This window comes from Haemaphysalis longicornis, unplaced genomic scaffold (assembly GCF_048455015.1).
Source record: "Haemaphysalis longicornis isolate Haplotype H1 unplaced genomic scaffold, Haemaphysalis longicornis Haplotype H1 scaffold_4, whole genome shotgun sequence".
Classification (NCBI taxonomy): domain Eukaryota; kingdom Metazoa; phylum Arthropoda; class Arachnida; order Ixodida; family Ixodidae; genus Haemaphysalis; species Haemaphysalis longicornis.
Window position 1 is genome coordinate 81567178 of NW_027526361.1, and position 20748 is coordinate 81587925.

The following is a 20748-nucleotide window of genomic DNA, read 5'->3' on the forward strand; positions in this document are numbered from 1 at the left end:
CGCAAGCGGGACCTCCTATACAAATTACCAAAATGACTATAAAATTACAATGACAACACTAGTAAACATAATAGAAAAGAGTACTGAACAAATATTCAAAAAATCAGCTTTGACAATAGGAAGAAAACTACAATAAGACGCGTCACATCACTGTAATGAAGACAATAGGTAGAGTTTCAGTTTTTTTTTAACTGTATGACAGAATGAGAAGATTTAATGTCCTGGTTTAAGGTATTGCGCTGTAAAAAGAACAACTATTGCGCTATAAAAAGAACAACTTTTAGAAATTACTCTGCAAATTACTCACGTAGAATAGCTCTCATGTTTCTCTGATAACAGCTTTGCTGCAAAAATAAATAGCGCTTTAATATTTCCCGATAATCATTCTGATAGAACAGCTCTGATATTACTCTGCCTACCGGGGATGTTACTCTGATAAGTAAAACTTGACATCAAAAACAGCAAGTGCCGAGGCATCAGCTGCACACGATGGGAGTCCTTTTGCAAGGGAGCAACTCTCGAATGAAGGGGCTTCTGCTCAAAGCGGCCGTTCTCCAAAAATGATTCTGCATACATGACTATTCCGGCGGGCTCTCATGGGCTGATCTGTCCTACATTGGTGGTTTTCACCATCAGTAACATCAGTTCGGGATATGACGACGTAATTGCTAACAGGCTAGAGCAACCCAGGTATACTACCCTCATGGTGTTCCACGTGGATTCAAGAGCATGGAGCTCGCAGCCATCTAAAGACGAGAAACAACCTCACATAGAAGAAGGATGAACGGAATAACTGAAACTATTAACGACAAAGCAATCGTTTTGAAGGGACGTGAAATTTGCGCCAGGCACCAAGAAAACAGACTTCGGAAGCGTCGAAGGCAGCGGAGCGCCCGTCGCGGCCGCTGGAGCAACTAGGATCAATTAAAGAGGAAGGGCACCCCGGCCGGCCCGCGCTTCCGCGCTACTCCGATCAGCCCCTTCTTTCTCTCCTCCTTTCCCTCTTCTTTCCGCTCCCTTCAGCGAGCCCGGTTCGCGCGCACGCCGCCGGCACGACCGGCGCGCTCGCCGGCTGAAAAGCGCGCCGCCGCTCTAGTCACTCAGCCCGCTCGCTGCCTCGACGCCGGTCCCTGCCGCCGCCGTCACTGCGTGCTCTGCTGCTGCCAGTGCCGTCGCCGGACGCCGTTGCGCTGCCGGCGGGAACAGCGCGACTGCAGCGTGCCGTCCCCGCCCCCATCTGGCGCTGCCATCATCCGAAACGCCGGGAGCTGCTCCGACGACTCTCGGCCGCTCAGGTGTCGGAAGAGTGTAGCCCCATCGTCTTTCCCGAACTCTCGCAATCTTTACGCGCCTCTTCCCGGCGCTTTTGCGAACTGCTGGCGGAAACGAAAAGTTGACTTCCTGTGTGCATCGATAGAAGTGGTGGCAAGTTGTATTCAACGTTGTTTTGGCCACTCTGCGATTGAAAATAACTGCGACGGCTAACTTTCACTCTCTTCGGAAGTACTGCCCCGATGGCCGTGTGGTCCTTTTAAAAGAGGGACAGCACGGAGACGGCGCGTTTGTTCTAAACGCCGGGTGCTTTATGCTGTGCCTTCATCGACGCTGCTACGAAGTGGGAAAGGCTGTTGTTTTTGGCTAATGGATCTGTAGCCGGCCGAGCGTGCCGTGTTCGAACTTTCAGCGCCAAGCAGGAAAACCCGTTGCGCGCTGTTCGTCTTCGCCCTATTCTGCCGAACTTTTGTCAACTTTCCAAGAGCTTCGAGCGACGAAGAAAAAACGTACCAAAAGATCTTATCTGCATTGCGTCGAACTGTTGCGCATCTTTGTGAGTGAGTGCCGCGCATATATCGTAGCCCTGAAACGTCGCAAGAAACGCGCCGAAGATCAGGCTTTCATGTTCGATGATGTGACCTATCAGGCCACTGTTGCCGAGGGTATGAGCAGTTTTGAAAAATCAAGCCGCTCCACCTGCCAAACTTTCAACGGGACGTTTCCGCAAACCGCGACTCCCAACCTAAGCATGCCTCGGGAGCTGAGTAGCATCCCTTGATACCGGAGCAGTCCCCTCCACTTGTTGAACCCAAGTAGCTTGATATATATTTCGCCCAACGTACGCCCGTATTTTCGGAAATCTTCGCACTATATATTTGCTAGCGTATAATCTTCGGCATGTGTACCCTATGTGCACCCCACGTGAATAAGCATTAGCAGTCTGTAGTGCTAGAAATACAAACAACAACCCTGTCACCAATATAGGCCACACACGTCTCAAGGGATTACCCAACCTTTGCACCCCTGACGCGTTTGAAGTTGCAGTGAAACCTCGGCAATTTGCCTTCTCACGAAGGCGTGCCCCTACGTCGGATTTGGTTCCAGCAAGTTTTTGATTCTATTTTCTCCAGCTGTGCTCTCGGAAAGTGTGCGGTGTGTGTGTGGGTGGGAGTGTGCGTGTATGGGAGTGCTTGTGCGTTGGAATACCACGGATCAAGATCATCCACATGACGGAGTGATTTGTCATCTTATAGCCTGCGGATAGCGTCTTTCCTCGCTGTCGGCTGCACGACTGGATAACATCAACCGTGTGTAGTTCCGTGCGGTGGAACGAAGTGCGACAAAGTTCGTCCTGCTGTGTAACGATAGGTGCCGTGTGAGCATTCGTGTCCTTTCGTGGATTATATACTAAGAGAAGCGCTCGCCACGGCGTCTTAGGAATACCTTCCCTCCAAGATAAAGGTAAGGGCCAACGTCACGTTTATTAAAGCCGGGATTGTTTCCCTGTCTTTACTTTCTTCTGCTTCGGCTATGCTTGCGATGAACAAAAGCGACTTGAGAAAAACGATAGAAAAAGTAAATGCGATAAACGGATCACGCGCGTGCCGCCACATGAACCGTTGCAGACCTTGTTTGGGGCCTCGACTCGCGGGAAAGTTTTTATGGCGGGGTGCGCTGTTTGCAGTGGGCGGTTCCGGTGTTTTATTTCTTGCCACCCTGGTTTTTCACTGCCTGGGTGTGCGTGTCAAGTGGGACGAGCATCCAGTTTACATCACCTTTCATTACGCGTCGCCCGCCAAACATGGTGAAAAGACGGTGTTTTTCGGGCGCCACGCTGAAACATGCTAGGCGTCAGTAATGATTTTCGCGCTAGCGTTAATACAAAGCGGCAGTCAAAACAGCGGGGTCCCTTTTTAGGGCAATTTTTATTCTCGCTACATTCATGATCAGCTTCTTTACGGTGGGGCTTGCAGACGAGGCAACGAAAGTAAAGTTTTTTGTTTGACATTTCATTTTCTACACAATCCAAGCCGCCCACAATTGATGCTAATGAACCGTTGAACCTCTCCGCACCCACGTGTACGATTGTTAGTGCTTCTATTTTGTGCGTGTTTGGGGGTGCTTGTTAACAAGTACTGTGCATTTGGGACACAGTATGGATTCAGAAACAGTTTGTTCATTTATTCCGTTCCTGATCAATGTTAAAGCACAAAAAAAAAACTTTTTTGGAGACGTATATGTTCAGGGCTTTCAAAACAGTATCTATCCTTTTGACGTTGTAGTGTCTTTAGTTCGTAGCGAGAATGCGGAACAAGGTTATATATTATTGTTCGGAGCGTTAAATCTCAAATCGTTATAGCAGGCGTAAGCAGGACCACTATTGAACTTCTATGTGCGCATCTTACCTAGGAAAAGAAATAAAGAGCGTGTGTTCTGAGAAGTGAAAAAAAGCTGGTCAATCCTATTCAAATCCTTTCCGCGTCAGCATAACTAGCTACCTTTGCTTCTCCGTTTTTTTTTTTGTAATTAAATAAAATCTTACTTTCCTCAAAATTATGCAGAACTAAATGACAGCGTATCTGCTCGCTCAGCTGCAAATGTCGCCGAAAGACGATAGCCTTCTGTCGCCTGTCTCCATTCATCCTCATCTGCAGTTAAAGCGCTGCCTAAGTGAGACTAACCACTTCAGTATTTATCAAAACGTTCTCTCACTCTATGTCCTTATCTTTCCCCAAGAAACAATTTCTATAAGTTTTATACAACACTGCAAAAATACAGCGCAGGAAACCCTAGAACGTCTCCTAAATTTGCGCCCTAAGCTTTCTGCCTCCAGTGTTACACCTAGTCTTTCTGTAACCCGGTAGACCATACAATATGCGTAATGCTGCCCGCAAAGCAAGAGCTCCTCTGCAATGGAAGTGTGACAAAACACTTAGCACAATGATCAATATCTTCTGACTAATATTTCGAACTCAATATCGCGCAAAGAGCAACTATATAGATCAATGCAAGTTTTGAAAGAACACTTCGCGGTACATATAAAGGCGACACCTCTTGAAGGCAATTTCCTGGCATGTCTTGAATGCGCCGTTAATTCCACACCTTGCACAATTCCTCCTAGCGTTCCCTTCAGTGATAGCCCAACCGTAACGCGCTTGCTTCGTGATAAGAAGGGGGTGAGAACGAGTCGGGTTGTACCTGTGTGTTCTCTTCAGCGCAATGGAGTCTTTATGATCACTCTTTACAGGGTGCCTGGATTTACGTCAGAAAAATGCCCCGAATGTGGTTTACTAGGCCGTATCACGTTGGTGTGCCCAAACAACGCCTGATTCGTTAATATCGCTGCTCAATTACGGAGACTATAAACGCGGTTAGCCGTTTATTTACTACCCTTTAACAAAGCCAATTCCGGCGGGCATAGAATATACCAATCATTGATATTTCGACCGGCGCAAGAATTTTTTGCTCACATGCGACTCTGCACAATGGGCTTCGAAAGATCCGACCGCCACCCGCAAGATGGCGCCAGGTGTACGCGTGATCAGGTGATCGGAGCAGAGCGGGGAGATGAAGGTAGTTTTTGAGCGCAATAAAATTTATGGGGCTCGGCCCCCGGCATTCCGTGACCCTCTGTTGATCATTCCAGTACGCCCATCTGTTACGCTACACTCATTCAGGGAACATTCGTTTCGCCTTAGAAGATTGGGAGGGTCACATAGGCCAAGACGAAGGCGGAAACGATGAGTGCCTTCTCCTCTCTTCCTCTCGCCTGCCGTTATCGAAGTCTCTCCTTCATATCACCCTCTCCGGTTCCTTGTGTTTCTCCTCGCTTCATCATCCCCTTGTGTACCCTGAAAGACAGTTGAAAATTGGTCTTTCTTTGCGTCTGTGAGTTGTTTGTGAATAGTGGCGGGAAATAGTGGACTCAGTTGACTGCAACGTCGAATTCGTTTCGCGACGGGTGGGCTATCGTCAACCGCTTCATTGTAATCGACGCGATGGAGAGGCGCCGTTCAGCGGCGTGCGGCTGGCCGTTTCAGATTTGCGAAATGTGGTCTCTCCATTGATAAGTAGCGCCTGTCGGAACAATATCATAGCACCACTTCAGAACATACTGTTTTACTGCAGCCGAGATGGTCGCGCTTCCTGGCCTAATTGCCTTTTAAAGAGCGCAGCATGTAATAAAGTTTATTGCAAGAGGGTGAAAAAATAGGCTAAAACAAACGCGTAAAGAACTGTGCCGTAAGCTCAGAAGTAGATATTGTATAGTTCATGCTAAATTACCTGCTAACTAAAATCGGGAATAACACGTGTGGGACTGCCAAAAAATAATGGCAAGCCATTGCAGCATTTCGCTCACCTTAGCTGGATCGTTGGTGGATGTTGCCTGACGCGTCGTAGAGCTTGACTGGATGGTTACCTAAAGTGAGGCCTAAATTTGCGCTGTAAGCTCTACCGTCTTCAACCGGTACCAACTAGAAACAGTATTCGTAGTATTTATTGGAATTATAGTTGCAGTTATCGGTTGACATCGCAAGACAGACGTCAAATCAAACCATTGGGCCTTAGCTACGGCGCATAGCCGAGTTGCCGTTTTTTTTCAGCAAAAGGATACATACCCACACGGAGCACAAACCAGGACTGGTGGTTTGGAAAACACTTCGTAAGCAGAAACGCTGCTGCTGCGTCGACCCTTCGTACGCGCCATTTTGTTTCAACTCAGCACAAGCCTTCTTGTTACACCTAGCGCCGTCTATTGGCTGGCTTTGAACACTGTCGCGATCTTCCTGGTGAAGTGGTAAAACGAATTTGTGGTTTGGTCTCTGTGGTCTAGCGGGTCACGTCGCGGCTTCTAATTATTACATTAGGGTCCTTGCCCCCAACAATTACGCCTTTCTTTTGAACCATGTATGGACCTTGAATAGACACTGGCCCAATTTTCATTGATGTGCAACACATTTGCCCATTAGCAAGCCTGCGCTGTTACCTCCGGGCTGCAGAGCGTTTACCAGCGCTCTCACCATTGGTCATTTTTCAAAACCATCATGCAGATCGACAAGAAAACATTACGCAATTCCACTTCCAAAACTTCCCGAAGAAGCCGAAGCAACCGTCCGCCTGCATCAAATCAACACTTTCCCTCATCCAACCCGGCTTTATTCTGCATACTCTTACCGATACTCTGCAGAATGCCGATGTTTTAATACACCAGGGACGTACCTAACATCCTTCTAGGATGTGCACAAAACCCAAATATTCCCCTTCTCCTCCTTCTCTGATCTGCGGGAGAACCTGACAGCCAGCGGTCGACCGGAGGCCCAGATCTTTTGGCGTCCAGAGCGGATACCTCCAAAATGTCTCATGGATCCCTGGTTTGAGGTATGACCCTCACGAATAACAGCTCAATAATTATTTCCACAACCACCCAAACTCTCCATACAAATAATCCGCAATGGCCTTATGCACCGTTGTGAAACTGAAAGAAGCAATAGTTTACGACAATGAAATACTTGTATTCTTTCTCAGTTTTTCTTTATCAACGACAATAAATTACGGCTTTAAAAACTTGCTTGATGTGGCCAACACTGCTAAAAACTGTATTGTACCTTCTCTCACAAAATTTTTAGCAGCCCATAATTTGCGTTAAAATTTTACTTTAATTATAAAGATCCTACTTTGTTTTTACTTAGTCAGCATCGCTCACAAGTTACTTGGTTAAGGTCGTAAACTGCGCCGCCTTTGTGACCCGAACAGAGTGACCGGAAGCTATCGCAGGAATATCCTACAAAAAACTTAGATTTGGGGTCCCAGAGGCTTCACATTTGGATATGACCGCGTATAATGCCCTTCAATACATTTTTAGCAACGCACATTCATAAAACAGTGAAGCAGTGAGGCCAATTTTAAATTGGATCGGTGCCGTGAAGTGTTGTCGCTTGAAAGTTGGGTTTCCTTAATCAGGTTTGGCCGTGAAGTTCATTGATGGAAAAACTTGAATTATTCGAACTCGCCACCACGACCTTGCTGTCCAGGATTCTAATCACTACACTACGCGACCAGGACGTCCTCCGTTAAACAGAGTCGCAGAAGCACCAGGATGCATGTTCAAACTTTTCCCTACATGGCGCAATGTGTCACTCGGCTGTGCTCACTAGGAAACGCCAATAGGCGTACCTTTGGCGGCAACATGAAATGTGACCCCGTAGACAAGCGCAAGCAGTTCTTATTTCTTTATTCACGAATTTTTAATGAAACCAACCAATTTTTTTAATATTAATATTACGTAAGAAAAAAAGAAAGAAAAACACGCGCCCAGAGTGGGTACCGAACCCAGGCCTTTCGGTTAGATCTCGAATGCCTTACCAATTCGGCTATCTGGGCGACTGTGTTCTCCTTCACTTTCTGGGGTATTTCTATTTACTACAACTGTATCTGACGCTTGAGGGTGGTAGCCAGCGCCACTCAGACTACACGGGGAGAAGGGGACCTTCTTTTCAACCCCCGGGGCGTGACGCGAACGTCTACAGCCTGTCATAAGCGGCTAACTGGCGGGAAACCCTCTTATGCTACCTTGGCATCAAGGCTGCCAGAACCGAGGCCCTCGCTAAGATTTCGCACGATAATAGGGTTTGGAAATGAGGGGCTATTAGGGAATACAGAAAGAAATTCCGGCAGTCTACAAAGCCAAAGAAGGCATAGGGGAATGGTTAGACCATTTTTTACCGTTAATGATGTTACATTATTTGTTTATTATTATTGCGTGAGAAAGAAAGAAAAAAAACACGCGCCCAGAGTGGGGACTGAACCCACGCCTTTCGATTAGATCTCGAATGCCTTACCAATTCGGCTATCTGGGCTTTTTTTTTCTTTATTGTCGGCTATCTGGGCGACTGTGTTCTCCTTCACGCCCCGGCTGTTGAAAAGAAGGTCCCCTTCTCCCCGTGTATTCTGAGTGGCGCTGGCTACCACCCTCAAGCGTCAGATACAGTTGTAGTAAATATAAATACCCCAGAAAATGAAGGAGAACACAGTCGGCTATCTGGGCGACTGTGTTCTCCACGTGCGGACGCCTGTAGGTTACACAGTCGCTTTTATTAGCTCACGTTGCTCAATTTGCTTTGAAGTCAGCTTTACTCCGAGAAGATTGCTTTTGTGCAGAGTCGTCGCGGCACGCCGCCACGCCCATCTCCCCGTATACAATTGGAGCTTTAAATTGACGTGTACTATGCGGCTTGTCACAAGGGTATGAGTGAACTGCCTCGGCTCCTTTTACGTGCGTAGGTCATTGTCTATGTCAGGGCCCCTTTGGTTTTTCGTCAGCGCCACATATCATAGCTACACGGCCCATTACCGAACGAGCAATCAGGTACGCAGCTGTAGATTACGTTCAACCTAATATAAAAAAAGCGAGACAGTGTGCGGAGAATGTGACCTCCCGTACTCCCAATATATGTCGTTGAATGTAATTTTACAGGCCACCTACACGGGACACGCTTTCTGCATACTAAGTAACCCTCTTCTTCACATGTAATAATCATAACAATCGTTAGTTCCTCGTATTGTCTGTCCTGTGGACTGTTGGAGCTCCATTCTCATCTCTGCGCCAGATTTACACGCAGTTTGTCGAAGTATGATAAAACTGCTAGGAACAAGGAAAGTTGGCTTCCCTTCTCGTGCTCGTTTCTTGCCTCGAGAAAAATCAAACATTTTGGTTTCTCGAAACACTGTTCGCGAATAATGTTTGTATATGCTAATGTGTGTTTGCCTTGATCATTAAAGCCTGAAATCGAAACGCTGCGCTACCACACTTGGAACCTTGGAGTAAGTCGGCGTCCCAAAAAATCATTAGTACACTTTCTAACCAAGGCAAGTTGCCATAGGTACCTCTGTTATGGGCCGTACTAGTTCCAGTCTTGCGAGAGGTTATTTGAATACGTTTTGTCATTACGGAAGGAGCGCAGTTTTTGACACGATCATTTCTGCGACGAACAACTAGTACGGGCAATTTAGCTGTGGTCGCATCCTCTGACTGTGCCCTTATCTTTCTACGGGCGACATTATTCAATTGATCCCAATGTCAGGGCGACCTCCATGTAGGAATTGGTTCCCTCCTTCCCATTACCTTACTTTCCTAAAGTCCGCGCTACTGGGCCATGGTTTTACATTGCCTCAAATCTTGCGACAACGATACGGTTTTCAATTTCAACCCTTCGACCAGGTTCTTCTTCTTCTTTTCTTCTTTTGCATACCGGTGGTGGTTCCAATAGGCAAAAAAAAATTTATTTCATTTTTATATAACCAAGTTACTCCCATAAGCGATCTTTGTGTGAACAAAATATACTGGTAATTTTAACGTTTCTGTAAATTTTAATTGCGAAAGAAACATTCACTTGCTGGATGGAGTGTTAGGACATCCTAATGTATGCTTCAAACAGACTGTAGAGGGGTCACCTCAAAGAGACTGACTGCTCAGTGTTTCTGGCACGAAAAGTGGCCGCGGTGGGAGACAGTTCCCATAGAATCCTTCAACAGCAGACCTAGGGTCAAAGCAAGAAGTGGAGCGGTCATTTCTGTGGGAACCGAAAGTGATGACACTTCCGGTTCTGTTCACACATGCACTAGTGGTCACCTCTTCACCTGTGACGTCAGTGTAAACCATAGCAAGGAAGCATCAGTGAGGGCCGATCCAATGGATGCCGAAACTGATGAGAGGCTGAATAAAGCGAAGAAATTCCGTAAAGGCTGCACCAGAGTCTTACTGATAGATTGCCTAGTAAGGGCGTCTCAAATTTTGCAACTGTTCGGCTAAATATTTGAAAGAATTTCAGCTAAAATCAGGCTGGAGAAGGGGATGCCACGCAAGACACACTAGAACATCCACAAAAATAAGCTGGGTGTCGCACGTCAAAGCATTCATCGCAACAACAACAGTGAACATTTTGCAGGGCCACCCATCCCCTAAAAGCCGGCATCCTCACTCACACACACACACACACACACACACACACACACACACACACACACACACACACAAAAAGAAAAAAACACAAAAAAAAAAAAAAAACACACACACACACCAAATTAACCAAGCCGCTCCTGCCGGAGAGAAAGCCAAAAGGAATGCATGACAGGTGTTCACGGTGTGAGCGAGCATAACGACGTGCGTAGGTTGAGCCGAATCATTTCGCTATCAGAGGAAAGAAGTTCCAACCTACTCTCCAATAGTTTTATTTCGCTCGTCAGGTATAAGAAGTAGGCGGCACAGAGAGTAACTATCAGGGCGCTTTTTTGATCTTCCAGACCGCCGGCAGCATGCGGGAGGTGCTCAAGTATGACGAAGGTCACGTAGACGTTGCAAGCAAAAGCTTAGCCCCATCCTTTTCAGTCAGCTTGGCTGTTGTATACAACTGACCTGTGCCTAACATCATGGCACCCGTGTTGTGGGTCACCGTTCGGCTAAAAAAGCCCGGAAACGTGAACCACAATAGAGTGGAGCAGTGCGATGCTTTTCCCATTACATCCAGAATTTCTTATCCCAGAACAAGGCACGAACAGCAAAGGTAAACTAAAACGGCAGATAAATATATTTGGGTACAGGATTTGGTACGGAAAAAGAAAAAGGAGACGGTGGCAAAATTGAACTCCGCCTCTACGATAGCTGCCGAGTGAGATCCTGTATCGCCTTCCTCGCGGCGGAGGGAAATGCCGAGAGAGCTAGAGCGGCTGAAGAGACGCACTTGCCCGTGTGCGTAGTTGCAGGGTGCCCGTGTGCGTAGCTGCAGGGTGTCCACGTGTTCGGCATCAAAAGGAAATCGAATTGCTTTTCACGCCGCGTCTCCGTTCTCCTTTCACTGCATCCTTACTTCTACCGTCCCTTCCTCCGCGACCGAGCACTTCCCCATCCTCCTCCTACCGGGATTCGTACGCGACCACCTCCGGGCGCTGAGGGTCCAAACTCAGGACAAGCATCCATACGTCCCTCTCGCATCTGCTTTCATGTTTGCAGCTTCGACTATGCGTGTTTCGTTGGAAAATATTTATGCAGCAACGTTCACTTTCAGGTCCTGCAGTGTTTTTTTTTTCCTGTTTTGGGGAAGAAACTTTTCAAGCTCGAAGGGATGCAGCGTCTGTAACTCATCTCCCGCGTGTCGTTCATGCGGGGAAGGAAATAGTGCGACTATAATCCGCCGAGTATCCGTTGCTCCTTCGCCGCATCTGCTGTTGACGTGCTGTGTCGTCGCGTGCGTTCAGACATCCCCGCCTGACTGCAATATGCGTCTAACAAGCACGTAAAGGCCTCGTTATTTTTTGGAAATCGACAGAAACGGCTCGTGTAGTAACGGCTCTTCGGCGATTTCAGCAGGTGATTAAACTCATTTCCTTTTCTTTCTTTCTTTTTCTGTCCGACACCTATGGTCTTTTTTCTTGATGCGGAGAAGCTATACGTTGCAACAGATGTCTAGGCGTTTCTACTTACACTTCCTTTTTCGCTGGTATACTTAGTTTCCTCCTTTAACGTAAGTCGAAGCTTTACATTTCCGTAGATGTTCCAGCATTTCTATAGGGCAGCGAAGCACGGTTGTTTGCTTGACTTATACTAAAAAATATTCCATCCACCCAATCCCGTCGCTTAACCCCATCCTAAGCAATGGTCAAGTGACTAGGGCACTTTGTTACTAGGCAGTTTTAGAACAGGGGAAGCCGGCGTTGGGGGTTCTGAAGAAGATAGGGAACCCACACGCAACGCGCGCGCGTTGAGTTTCAGAAGAGGGGCATCCCCAACAGCCCGCAACCGGCTTGCGTAGCTCGGGTGGGCTCGGGTGATGGGAAATTTTAGGCTTAGCATCGGGGGCGGATATTTAATCACCGCTATATGTGCAACTGCGAATGACAAACCCTAAAACCACTATCCACTACAATATCATCCCCTTTATAGCACGTGGAACTTTATTTTCGCAATAATTGCCATTTGAGTGATCAGCGACCCAGACATCTGCCGTAGCCTGCTTTGATTCTTCCGCGCTGGTAACGCCACCCTTCGGCCGCTCGCCGCACCGCGCTCGGCGGACCACGGTGCCCGGTCGGCCCGTCCAACTGGTCGAATCTCCGCGGCCAGTATGCGTTGGCTTAGCATTGCGACAGGTATCTAATCACCGCCTTAAAAATCGGTGCGGATAACAGTCCCTAGAACAATTTTTCACCACACTAACATCGACTCTCTCGCATGTTAAACTTCTTTTTGTGAACTACACGCAGAATATACAAACTTAGCTCAGCGGTCGTCGTAGTTGATCGGGTGGATTGGCAAACGAGTCGCACGTTTTGCTTCAGCCGTGGTCACGCACCGTCTCGCTGGCTGCGAGGGCGACGCAAAGAACGCAAGCTCCCCTTGGGGCCAGTTTAGGGGCACCCGCTAGTTCGGCGAAATAGCGTGCGGACTAAACGCCAACCCAAAACCCCAAGGACGCCTTGGGTTCTCCGCATGCCAGCACGTTGACCCAAGCCACTGGACGAACCCACAGCGTCGGAGCCCCCTATTATAAAACTCGCTCCTGAGACCAAGATTGTGGGTTCGAATTTCATGGCGCAGGTACTGTTTCTGCGTCGATGTAAGTTCGGGACTACCGCAGGGTTCTTTTTTGGGCCCACTATTATTTTTAATTTTCATGAATGATATTTGTAACGTTATTTCTTCTACAATACGATTGTTTGCAGACGACTGTGTATTATATAAAATTAGTAATCACTTCGACGACTGCACCGCGCTTCAGCATGACCTGAATAGGCTATTTGATTGGTGTAAAACTTGGGGAATTCAGATAAACCTACAGAAATTTGTGTACATGTGCTTCACGAGAAAGAAAACGCCTCATGTTTATTCCTATACCATTAATGGTACATGTCTTAACCAAACGTTCGAACATAAATATCTTAGTGTGTATCTTACCTCGGACCTGTCTTGGCGCCATCATGTAAATTATGTGTGTGCGAAAACTTGTCGTGTTTTGGGCTTCCTACGTCGCAATGCGAAACGTTTTCCAGTGAAGGCTAAAGATTTGCTGTACAAGACTAATGTTCTCCCCATACTCGAGTTTGCTTGTACGGTATGGGATCCACGTTTCAAATCTGATATCGAGAAACTAGAAAGAGTTCAAAACTTCGCTACTCGCTTTGTTCTTAAAGATTACTCAAGGAATTTCAGTGTATCTACAGCTAAGCGCAGCCTAGGTTGGGATTCGCTTCAGCATCGTAGGAGAGGACTCAGACTAAAATTTTTTCACAATATATTTCATAACAAAAAAGGGATATAGACAAAAGTTGTTATTTAAAGAGTCCAAACTACGTTTCACTAAGGACAGATAACTCCTGTAAAATAAAATAAATAAGTTGTAGAACCGAATTGTTTAAGCATTCTTTTTTCCCCAAAACTATTAGTGAATGGAATAAGCTACCCATAAATGTTGACAATTATGTCTTATGATGTATTTTCGTGTTCTTTGTAGTGTATCTTTGTTGAACATGCTGGGTTTTGCCTTGTCATTGTGCTTTAAGTGATATTTCTGTTCTGCATGTAGTATTTTGTATGAATTTCTTATTTCTCCCCCCCCCCCACTGTAATGCCTTGAAAAGGCGCTGTGGGTACTATAATAAATAAATAAATAAATAAATAAATAAATAAATAAATAAATAAATAAATAAATAAAACGGAAGCCTCGTATGAGTGTCTGTATACGGTACATCGGTGCGCTTCTAGGTGTCCTAAACTCATCCTCACCTCTCCTCTATAGGTCGACTGATATCTGAGGCGCAGCTGTGATGGCAGAAACCTCTCCTATTTTAAAGCCATGTTTTGTTGGTCTTACTGATGGCGGGGTCATAACCAAAGCGCACTGCAGGAAAGCTAACTTAACACAGTGAGAGGCCAGAATGACGATGACGACGACGACGACGTCGACGATGATAATGATAATAAAGAAAAAGGAGCAGCAGGAGGAGCAGGAGAAATGAGACAGAAATGCTTCCCGTGGTTGGAATCGAACCCCAGTCCCACGCGTTATGAAGCCTGTGTCTATCCGATTGCCCCATCATCGCATTCGGGTCACTCAGCTCTTACTTTGGTCTTTTTGCAAAGGTGTTGGCTGTCGGCTAATGCGGTTTGGATTTGGACGACGACGATGGTCTTACGACGAGGTAGTTGTAGGCGTGGTAAGCGGGCACTGTTTTCTGTCATTTGAATTTGGACTTTGACTCACAGACAGTTTGCACTTTTAACGTTGGCGCTTGGACTTTCATTGTGGCGCCTTTGACTTCCGCCATTCGTCATTTGATTTTCGCGTGCAAGAAAGCTTCGCGTTTCAACAATCGTCACCGTTAGATGGAGCGGCTTCTGATTTTTATTTATGAGGGAAGCCTCACTCATAGCTTTCGATACTCGTTCCGAGTCTTCTAGAAATTGTAAAAACGTATACGCTTCGTTCGATTCGTACCTTCGTGCACTAACTTCGAAGAATGCATCCACCCTTACTCTTCAGGGCGGCTCACAAAAGCGGCAATATTTGCTGATCTGATTACTTATAAAAACAAAATTCGCTCGCTTTAAAACTGGGGTAGTCGTAATGCGTACCAATCTTTATTTTCTCGCGCACTAATTTTACAACTAAACTCCAAACATTCATTCTCACAAGGTACAAGAGTTTCGTTTTGTCTTGTGTCAGTATTGTCGCCCGAGTTCTTTCAGAAGTGAAATGCTTGCTTGGACCAGGCGGTGGATCGCTTCCGTCTGTACGTCGTAATGTGGGTAGGGGTCTTATTTTCATCTCCCTCAGGTTAGTCCCGAGAACAGAAGCCCGTTAACTCTTACGTTTTCACTTGGTGGTAACCGAGCCCAGTAGTTTCTCCCTTGGCTTTGCTGTATTCCCACCTTTGGCACGAAAGCACTACTAATCGGGCAGCCCGCGTTTGGTGGTTTTACCTCCGAATCATAGAACACTTTCCGGATAATAACTGTATGCAGCTCCTTCGGTTTCCAGCAGTAGCTTGTATTGTGCGTGAAAGCGAGCGAGTGAGCGTGTGTGTGCGTGCGTGCCTGCGCATGTGCCTTCCTGTGCGTGTGTGCGTGTGCGTGTGCGTGTGCGTGTGCGTGTGAGTGTGCGGCGCGCCCAGGCGAATAACGGTATAAAGCGCCTGTGTGGGAAGTAAGCGTCTGCTTGAACGCTTCGGGCCGGGTCACGCTGCGCAGCACAGCTAAAACCGACTGCTGTCGCTGCCGTCGATTCTGGACCACTAATCATATTTTCCTAAATGTTTTTTTCTCTTGTCATTACCGCCTAATCTCGAAGCACTTTTCACGCTCTCATAATCCAAGTCCAAGCGCCTTCCCGCTAATGTCAGCATTATCCCAATTAGTTTACTACATGACGCCAGCAAATGCATGACGCCAGAAAATGCGTGCTTTCACGTCGACAAATGGACGCTGTCTACTTCCCCTGCAGTAGGCCCTTCGACCTCGTAAACCACAATCTTCTCCTTCGCATGATGACTGCGTATGGTCTGTAACCGGGCTTTTGTGATTGGTTCTCTACCTACCTCAAACGGAAGTACAAACCTTGTTCCGTGCGCTGGCGCCTAGTCTCGCAGTTTCGCTATGGCATCTGGAGTTCCCCAAGGCTTCACTCTGGGTCCTGTACTATTTAGCTCATTTGTGAATGATAAACAGTTAAATATACAACACTCAGCTATTTTGTAGTTTGCAGGCGCCGTGAAACTTTATCGTGCAGTGGTATCCTATGCAGATTGTGCCCAGCTTCAAAGAGACGTACTTGCGATTTCCCTCTGGTGTAAAACTAATTACCTAGACCAAAATCCTTTGAAGACCATTGCTATTACATACACTCGAAAGAATTCTCCTTAACCCTTCCGTACCACCTCGACTCTCATCTGATAAAAAGAGTGAGCAGAACGCGTGATTTGGGTGTTTTGATAGATTCCAATCTTCGGATCACATCTCATGTTAACTACTTAGCCCGATCACCTTTTCGCTCTCTAGTTGCGGTATCTCGTGCAACAAGGAACTTTTTACGAGGATCGCGCGTTCTAGAATCTATAAAACTATTATTATGCTTTAAGATGAAGTTTTCATCGGATGTCTGGAATTGCTTGAATTCGTCGCCATTTTTTTTTATTTGGAGAGGGTGCAAAAAAGGTTTTCTCGTACTTTTTCGCTCCCCTACACCTCGCATGCTAAATGCGCTTACAATGACGACATCAAGAGGCTTACACTATACGAATTGATATTTGGATGCACGAAGCGTGATTTATTTTGCTCTTTAACTGTATCCACTCCAAATTCGACAAAGCCGTATCAGTGAGCTCTGATAGGCTTCGGGCGTAAGAAAGAGCACTGTGTCCTCACATGTTGGTCAGCGATGGCCACGTAGTTCTTAATCGCACCAGACCGGTATTCTGGAGGTCGTGGGTTCGGATGCCGCACGGCGGGCATTTTTTTCTCCACTTTCTTTCAATCTTTCCAAATTTTTTATCTGTTTCAATGAAGAACCACACCTTCCCCTTTGCGTGCCGAGGTTTTCTTGACTGCCAACCCATATTTCTGTCTCTATATTAATAAATATACACATATATATATATATATATATATATACATATAGTCGTGAAGTAGAGTCCTTAGTTGCTGCCGGAATACGCACAAAGTAAAAGTACGCTCTTCGGAGACTTTATTTCCAACGTTTCGACCTGAGACAGGTCTTCCTTGAAAAGACCTGTCTTAGGTCGAAACGTTGGAAATAAAGTCTCCGAAGAGCGTACTTTTACTTTGTTTATATATATATATATATATATATATGCACACACACACACATCAATGAAGCAGTCCTTTGGGACATCTTGAAGGTAGCGCACTTAAACACACGGACACTAGCGAAAGAAACGACAAACCACAGCGCCGACTCACAACTGATTTTTTATTACAACAGACACACACTTAAATACTACAACCTAAACCCATGTGACCAGACATCATACATACGTCACAATCCAGCGTTTCATTTCCAAAACATGACAGACATGAAACAGACTGTGTGGATGAAGGCGCGTGTTATATTTACGTTACAGAGCGATTTAAAAATTCAAATTCACTCTCATGTAAATGGAGCACCGGCGGAGAAGAAACTTCCTGCGGTACTTCCATACATTCACAAATTGTCCCACGGTTTGAAAAATGTTGCAGGTCGCTTCTGTGTGCGGGTTGTATTTTCGGCACCTAATAAACTTAGCACAATTTGTGGATCGGTTGACAGAAAGCTTAAAGGCATGTCGCGTGGCACCGGAAAGGGTTGGGGGGGAAGCATGTGTCTCCTTTTGTTCCATGCAAAAAGTGTGTTGTCTACCTTATACCATTTCCTTGTGGTTATGTGTATATTGGTCAGACAAGTCGATGTATCAATGTCAGGTTGCTGGAACACAGAAGGTATTTAGGGTGTACAAGTACTCGCACGTGGCTCAACACGTATCCAAGTGCAAATGCAAGCCTGCGTTCCAGGAAACTGTTATATTATCTGTGCACAGGGTAAGTTGACACGCGAGATTATTGAGGCATATAATATAAGAAATATAATATAAGGGTAAATGAATCGACGGCAGCTTTAGTGTGCCGTCGATTCATTTACATGAGAGTGAATTTGAATTTTTAAATCGCTCTGTAGCGTAAATATAACACGCGCCTTCGTCCACACAGTCTGTTTCATGTCTGTCATGTTTTGGAAATGAAACGCTGGATTGTGATGTATGTATGATGTCTGGTCACATGGGTTTAGGTTGTAGTATTTAAGTGCGGGTCTGTTCTAATAAAAAATCAGTTGTGAGTCAGCGCTGTGGTTTGTCGTTTCTTTCGCTAGTGTCCGTGTTTAAGTGCGCTACCTTCAAGATGTCCCATATGTATTACCAACTAGCCCAGTTGTCACTTCTTCTAAAGCAGTCCTTATCGCCAGTGCTATTTGGACTTGAAGGTGCTTTATGTCGCCGAACGAGGTAATTGATATTGTTTTTGATGATACAAGAATAAATAAGTCAAATTCGAGAAAAAATCCGCCGTGATCGGAACCGGCAATCGAACCCATGACCTCAGCATAACGCGTGCGGTGCGCTCCCAACTGCGCTATCCCGGAAGCGGATTTCCTCTCGACTTCAGCGGGGCTATATTTAGGGAAGATCAGAGACTGGTTAACTAGTGCCGCCCCTCGACAACCGCGGGAGACGCGGGCGTCTTTCGTTAGCCCAGCGGCTCACCATGTGAAACATGGTAAATCGGGGTACGCCAATGGAATTTCCGGACTACTGGAGCAGGCACCCTTGGCGCTCTTTGCCCCAGTTGGCCTTGCGCCATAAACATCCAACGATCATCATCATCAGCAGGCACCCTCGTAATACGTATATATATCACTAGCCTGGTTATGTACACTACAGGACAAACACCTCTCCCAGGGACCTCCAGCCAAGCCTATAGAGTGCCTGAAGGCTGATAGTGTCATTGTATAATCATTAGGACGTTTGTAGCAAATGTACACAACCAGAGTTGCCAAATCCTTCTCTGGTGGGGAAATGCTGTTGTGTCCCAGGGACACTCACCTAGCATGGTTGAACCTATCTAATACAGTCTCGCGTGGTATCCAGCGGCGCTGTATACCGGACCAGGCAGCATTTTGAACCTTGAACAACGCTGCAGGATGGCGCTTTGTGGCATGTGGATACAGCGGGCAAGGAGAGCAGCAAGGCGGCATATATATATATATATATATATATCTATATCATCATCATCATCACCAGCCTATCTACGCCCACTGCAGGGCAAAGGCCTCTCCCATTATTCTCAAATTACCTCATATATATATATATATATATATATATATATATATATATATATATATATATATATATATACACAGAAAGATAGGTCAGCAAAAAAATCCTTTCTGTATATCTTTCTGTATTTCCTCAACGAGCCCCTCATTTACTTACTATATATATATATATATATATAGTGAAAGAAGTCGACTGACACGTTTCCCGTTTTTGTTGCCAACAGTTTCGGAGTTAGAAACTCCTTCTTACAGTTGTTGCAGGCGACAAAAAAAGGCAAGCAAAGCAACACGGAACGTGTGTGCGGGGAGAGTGAGCGTCTCCTTCGTTTTCCCGGGGCTTCATCAATGTTCGTTAACAAGACTCCCCTTCCGCGGAACAAATGGCCTCAGTCGCCCCGCGTTCATCCGGGACTCGATTGGGCTGCTTACTCCCGGCATCACAGTCGGAACTTTCCTAAATCCTCAAAAGGATTTGAGAGACAGTGACAACTACTCTGAAAACAAAATGCAAACCCGAGTCTCTCTCAACCGACCTCCCTTCACGCGGGAACAATCGGGACGGCGGACAATGGCTCCGCGCAGCGAATGCCACGGGGCAACGCAAGCAGTTATTTATAGGGGAAAGCGTTGCTGCCACACAATGGAGGGCGTAAATTAAGCGGTGAGTAATGCTTGCACGAGTACAGTGCCTCCTCAAATATTTGGAAACAAAAAAGAAAGAGGTGGAAATGTTTTGGTGCGTGCTTGGTACTGCGGAAGAGACGGCAGGACGGGCCACGAACACCGACGGGGCGATGGCGTGCGACCTTATACAAGGACGCATCGTGAGGTAATGCAGTCAGTTCGCTTCGCCGGCCCATCTTCCTTTCAGACAGCTACTATAATGCACGCGAGGTGGGCTTTATCTTGTTTCACCCTATCATGTTATTCGTTATTTTTTTTGTTACGCGTGCCGGCACTTCCACCGTGAAAAGCAGACGAGCGAGGGGTGTAGCTTTGGGGAGTCCGGACTGACGGCGTTGTTATTCGGCGGCTGACAAGGCGTGGTCACGCGCTTGTCTGAGGCTGTAACGATAGCATTGCTGGCAGGTGGATGAACCAGCTTCAAGGAACGATTTGAGCGCAATTTTGGTACGCTTTAGAGGGGGAGGCTAAGCCTTTTTCCCCCTCTCTTTTCCAAATGAAAAAGTATCGATGAGATGTTTACCGTCCGTAATTGATAAGCTGGGTCGGCGATAGAGGGTCTAACGTGACCGGTCTTTGTTTCACTTATAAGATCCCAAGACGTTGGTTTTCTCTCCGTCTGTATAGCCCCGCGAAAAGGACTTGGCAGACACAAGAGTCAGTCGTGGCGGCGTTCGGTGACGAGAAGACAGCATTTTAGTAGGAAGTATCTTTTTTCTTCGTAAGCCGCTGTGATTTCCCGTGCAAAACCACGCGCAAAAAGACTCCTTTTATTTGTATTTGAGCGAAGTGGGTGCAAAATCTCACACTCCTTAAACTCCCTGATTTCCCTGATTTCAGGTATACCATCTACACTCGTAAAAGTAATTCTTCGGAAAAAGGCAAGACTCCGGAAGTAGGGGCCGAAAATTGGGTA